The 6,706-nt window shown below is 33.3% G+C and overlaps 1 pseudogene; it reads left to right on the top strand.

Annotated features, from left to right (window-relative positions):
• The window catches only part of LOC114077981, a 76,916-nt pseudogene extending 70,713 nt beyond the window's left edge, over positions 1–6,203 (top strand).
• Positions 6,204–6,706: the final 503 nt, after the last annotated feature.

Consider the following 6,706-nt stretch of genomic DNA (forward strand, 5'->3'; position numbering starts at 1 on the left):
ATTACAAGCACAGACTGGTCATATGATTCTAAGAGGTGGCTACATTTGGTGGGTAGGAGAATTCGCCAGTCGTACAACCGTACCGACGTGACCATTCCTCGAGCTCTGGGGATTTTATGTGCTATACCGGGTATTCAGCTGAACGTGGCAGCATAGATTATCTCCGAATGGATGATGTTCTATTGGGGTAACAAAAAGGCTTCTTTCTTACTGGACTCATCATGGGGTTGTGCAAGCAAGCGGGAGCAACAATCTTTGATATTTTAAAGGTATTTCCCATAGATGCCCCCCTTCACCCCCCTTTTGTTAATACAGGTTCTACTTCTAGGAGTAAGAGGAGGAGTACTACTTGCGGGGCTAGTAGCAAGAGGGAGACACTGGGCTCAGATGGCGTGGATCCTCTCAGGAACGCAAGTTGAAGAGGTTCTGGATTAATATGATGCCATTCCAGCCAATTAATCATAAGTCAGGTCGACTAGGGCTATCTCACAATGGAGACAAGAAGCCAATCATGACTTTACTAAGGATTAATATGATGCCATTCCAGCCAATTAATCATAAGTCTATCATTCCTTTACTTTGAAAGATAACATTACAGCTTACAACTTCAAAATTTACAACCTTACCACAAGGTTCAAGGTTTCACATAAAAGACCCTCTTAACATCATTTAAGGTCACATGTCATTCATACATTCAACACTAACAGACTTTAACATCTTAAGTCAAAACATCACATATTCACTTTCATACATACTTCAAGCAAGGGATACAAGTCAACCAAGACAAGACACCACATACTTCACTTTAACTCATAATGCATACCATTCAAGAAGCACATAGAAACAACCCTTATCATTTTTAAGTCATCCTATATACTATCATATCATCATCAATATGACCAATATAGACTCATATATTCAAGTAGGAACAACATACATCAACCCTAGACTATATACACAAGGCCACATTCATAGTCTAATATGATCACCTACATAATATCAATAGAAGAACACATATACTTTCACATTACTCAACATGTATATAGATATAATCATACTTCTCATAATCATTACACAAATAATCACATTACTTCAAGTAGATTGCCGACAAGGTCATGATCATCATATTACTTAAAATAACGTTGACAAGGACAAATCAATTGTAAGTAAAGCACATAACAGCACCACCATAAGTGGAGAATACCAATCACAACATAATTTAAGTATAATAAACATAAAATAAAGGAAATATGGCAGCTTACCACCACATCATCCTCAACACCTCAATCCAATGCCAAATCACCACATTAGATATCACAAGGCCCTTACCCATGGCCATAACCAACAATTCAATATAATCGTAACAATATTCATGAAACTAGGTCAAATTACACAACCTAGATATCAATTTACTACAATTATTACATCAATCAATAGCCTACATAAAACTACATAGAATACATCAACATTAGATTAATATCAAGTAACCTAAAACTTAGTTAGAAACTAGCATTCATCCAATATTCATGGGTTCATAGGTTATTTTAATTTGAAATCATCAATACAATATCAATTCAATCATTATTCAATGTTTATAAATCATTAGTGCAAGAACCCATGGAATAGATCATAAAATCGGACAATTCAACTTGAAAACTTCAGAAAACATCTTTGAAAGTTTGGTTCCTTAATGAAGAGAGTTTGAAGGATAAAAATCCATACCTTGATTAAGTTAATTCTTCAATTTGATGAAGAATATCCACTCCATTCGTCAATCCAAACCCTTCCTTGAGTTTTGACTCCAATGGAGTTTTAGAGAGAATTCTAAGGGATTTGGGTTTTTTATTTGGAAATTGAAATCTTCTAAGTGTTAAACACTTATATGCACATTTAAAATACCCAAAAGACCCTTAAAAACCGCAAATACTCTTATTTGTAAATGGGGTGAATTACAAGTTCACCCGTCACTTGGCAGTGAACTGCACGCAGGGACAGACTCCATCGGTGGTTTCCCATCAACGGTCTGTCCATTCACCAACGGACCGTCCTGTTGGTCCGTGGTCTGGGACTGAGACCTTCATGGGTTTCCTCTCCCCCACGCCTAAGTTTCAACCGATAGAACCTCACCTATGGGGCATCAATTGACCCACTGGGTGTCGACTACCTTCCGTAGGTGGGCTGTCTTGGACAGTCTTGGGCGTCACTCGAGGGTCCTTCATCAAGGACCCTTGGATGGTCCTTGGGGATGTTTGCCCGGACGTTTCAAACCCAAACACGATCGTATAAGAGTTTAGAACCTCTCACATGAATTTTATCCAAAAAACACGTAAAACTCGACGAAACATGCTTAGATATACAAGGTTATTTCACGCAAACATTTTCGAACGTCATGGACATTCTTGGACGTTTGACCTCCAAGCTCCACAAAACATTAGACACTACAAATATATGCTATAATAACTCCTTTAAGGACCTTACAACCTCATTAATCACACATAAACACATAAAACCACGTATGAGGCACATAGGTGACTTAGTCGTCGAACGTCTTAGTCGTCCCTTGACGTTTGACTTCTAATGCTCCTAAACTCTTAGACACTGCCTCATTAATACATTATAGACCTATTTAGGACCTTATACCACCATGACCAACATGTAAGGCTCTAGTTCACCTAAGTCATTTGCAAGGTCTACACATCCAGTAATCTGATTCCACTCCTGATCTGATGTCCTCAATCTTAACCCAATTCTATCCATGAAGAAACTTTGGATTTGTTCTAACAACACATCAATCCCTCCTCCCAAGGAATAAAACCACACACTTTGATTTCTAAGGAATGTTCATGTAAGTTACTTGGTTCACACAGATCTGCACACCACCCTACCATTAATTACTTATATTGTGTACTAAGCACAAATTTATAACTACTCAATTATAAAAAAAATCTAGCCTACTTGGACGCCAAAAAGTTGTACTGAGTTTTGACTTTTATTCGAGTTTTCTAGGGTTCGTGACGGTAGATTTGTCCCAAAATACGCAAGATTGCACCATCGCCATGGTAGAAATTTCCTTCTCCTTCATTCCCAAGCTTGGAACAACTTTTCTAGGTTTGTAGGGTATTTTACGACTTATTTAAATATCTTAGGAAGAGGGGAAAATTAGAATTTCTCGTAATGTACATTCCACCTCGATGTTCCCGCTCTGATGCCAACTTACCCCGCACCGGTAGTGGCTCCCCAGCGGCACCTCTCCTGCCCTGGCGAGTCAGTGGCCCCAATTTTTCTCGAAGCTTTGCTTTTCCTAAATAATGACGTATCATTCAGGTCGTTAGGGAGACGAAAAATAAGAAAAAGAAAAAAAAGTACAATGCACATATCATTTGAAGGATAAAGAAATCAATGCATAATTATCTAAGTTCTTGTCAATATCCGCTTGAGAAGCCTATCGCTATTCAAGAGCCCCCTCCTTCTTCTTTCTTTTTCAAGCCAAATAAAAGCATTAATGTATTACCATGGTGAAAATGAAGGGTAACTTTGGATGTAATCTCATGAAACAAAAAATATGAATTTATATTGAAAATAATGGAGGAATACCATAAGTTTCATATTTAATATTTAAGGGTTATAAATGTGAAATGTTGAAAATTATGAGAGTTATGAATATATGCACATTATATTTAATAAAGAAAATATATTATAGTGGAGATGAAAAGTTGAGTACTTGAATATAAATACTTTATGAGATACTGAAATAAAATAAATAGTTAAATTCATAAACGTTGTCAAAAAGATATTACAAATATAAAATGAATGGAGATTATAGAGAGATGTCACATCACCTTTATCTATGGTCCTCTTATATATATATACATATAGATTATTGATATAACTGAATAACAAACCAAAAGATTGAATACACACTCAACACTTCCTGATCATTAGTTTTTTTATTCTGATGTCCAATTTGGTTAATTTTAGTAGCAGAACTTTTTTTTGCATACTATCCCAATCTTTGAAACGCTGAGTAGTGGATGAAAATGATTAGGCAATTTTGTAGTATCACACAATTTTTCACACAACTTGACAAAATAACGTAAAATTTTTAACCAAAAAATATATTTAAAAAAGGAGCACGATAACCCACCTCATATCAACAATTTAAAAGAAAAATTAAATATAGCAAATAAAAACTTTCTATCAATATAAAAAATTAAAAATATTATTAGTATTAAAGCACAAAAATAATTGAATTAATAAAATAAAAAGAATAATAGTATAATCATATGTAAAATAAAAAAATAATAGTCATTCAAAAGACATCATCATTTTTCCTCTTGGCTATATATTAAAAATAATAAAAAGGATATATGTAACTCAAAAAAAAAAAACATAAGCAAATTCCATCTAAAAATTACAAAATAAAAAAAAATCTAGAATATTTAAATTAAATTTCAAAAATATTTGTAAAATTACATATGTGTTTAATTAGATGTTTAATATATTGAATGAGTTTGTCCTAATAAAATGACAATTTTCTGTGGTTGAAATCAAAAACTTTGAACTTTGAAAATGTAGAAAAAATAAAATAAAGGAACTTTAAAATCACACACGTTCCTGCACCTTTTTTAAAATAAAAATAAATTAAATTAGCCCAATCAATTATTTTTAGGGAAAATTTCATATATAGCCATTTAAAAATAATTAAATACTCTTCATAGCTATAGTTTGATAATAATAATTCGTAATTACATGTTATATGGAGTAGAGAGGTTAGCGAGACTGGGAGAGAGGAGAGAGGTGATAGAGGGGGGAAAAGAGAGGGAGAAAGGTGAATTGTATATATATTGGTTAGATAATTGTATATTATACATATGTATTTGTATATATGACAAGAGAAATTGGGAGAGGGAGGAGACAGGCGAGCGCGAATGCGAGAGCGAGGAGAGAGGCGAGCGAGATCGAGAGAGGGATGAGAGAGGCGTAGACAGGGAAGAGAGTGGGAGAGGGGTGAATTGTATATGTATGTAATTGTTTATTATACATATGTATTTGTATATATGGCAAGCGAGATTGGGAGAGGGAGGAAAGAGGCAAGCGAGATTGAGAGAGGGAGGAGAGAGGCGAGCGATAGAGGGCAGAGAGTGGGAGAGAGGTGAATTGTATATATATATATATATATATATATATATATGATATATATGTATATACATATATATGTATATATATATATATATATATATGTATGTATCTATATGTATATAGATTAAATAATTGTATATTACACATATGTATTTGTATATCCTGGCGAATTTTACTTACACAAACGTGACTAATTATACAAACTCAAAGTCAACCCACATCATTAACGTATAATATTAATCACAAGTTGTAATTATAGCAAACTCTAACTATGATGAGTAATTAAATAATATATGTTTTCTTAGATGCCAAATTTTCTCATATTTTTAGTAGAAGTAAGTGTGAATTGAGGCCAATTAAGTGAGAACAACTTTATAACAAAAGTATTTTAGCTACTACTTTTGTATAGAAGTCAGCAACGACATTTTGACTTATCGTTGTACTGTTTTTTTTTATTTATTACAAATAAATCATCGTTTTTTATCACTGCTAATTTTCTCCTTTTTTTCTTTTCTTTTTCTATTGTAACCCTTGTGTGTTTTCTTTTTATACTTAATATTCACCATATATAATCCCTCATTTCTCAATTTTACACTTTGCCCCCTACAAGAAAATATTCTATATATGGGCGTAATTTAGGGTAAAATATCAAACAACCTCAAAAATAAATAAATGAATGGAGGCGGGGAGAATAATAATGTTTTTCCATGGTAAACTAATAATGTTTGGTCGTACCTGAACTTTAATGACAATCGAATTGGGATAGGAGTGAATTTTGAGTGTGACAAGTTGTCAGATCCAACTAGATTTGATATTTATCTGTCGCTGATAGTTGTTAATGAGGTGGTTAAAGTGAGTACCAATGTTGGTAAGAAGAAAAGTCCACCCAACCGAAAAAAGAACGGTAAGGAAATTGTTGAATCAAATTCTATGCTGATGGAGCTGGAGATAGAGGAGGATTAGAGCATGAGATACACATATGGACGGCAAGAGGAAGGACAAAGGAAACTTGAATCGTGTTCGAGATTCTCCGTGCTTTAATTCAAATCTCCCTGCTAAGTTAAATAGAAATCCTCTCAATGGCATACCTGATTTTTTTATCATCTCATATCTTATCGATCAAAAGGGAAATAACTCAATAAATTTTAGGATTAGCCGACACAATTTTATTGTTATTTCATCTTTTTATTATCTTCCGCAACATTAATTAATAAGCATAATCAAGTCATCGATAATTATTGGAAAAATGAACATGAATTCATTGAAAATAAAATAGAAACTTGTAACATAATTTATAAAATTAGTTCATTGGTTGGTTCTTTTAGGCAATCACATATAATAACCCATTTTATACGTGGTAGTTCCATTTTATTCAACTTTCTAAATTGAGACTTAGAAGAATCTTTTTAGGAAGCTTACTAAGAAATTGAGAAAATAAATCTCAGAAGAATCTTTTTAGGAAGCTTACTAAGAAGACGTGATTCTATGTGAAAATGTAACACTTGATTTCCGTGTATATATATATATATACATATATATATATATATATATATATATGTGTATATAT

Source organism: Solanum pennellii, chromosome 7, assembly GCF_001406875.1.
Source record: "Solanum pennellii chromosome 7, SPENNV200".
Classification (NCBI taxonomy): domain Eukaryota; kingdom Viridiplantae; phylum Streptophyta; class Magnoliopsida; order Solanales; family Solanaceae; genus Solanum; species Solanum pennellii.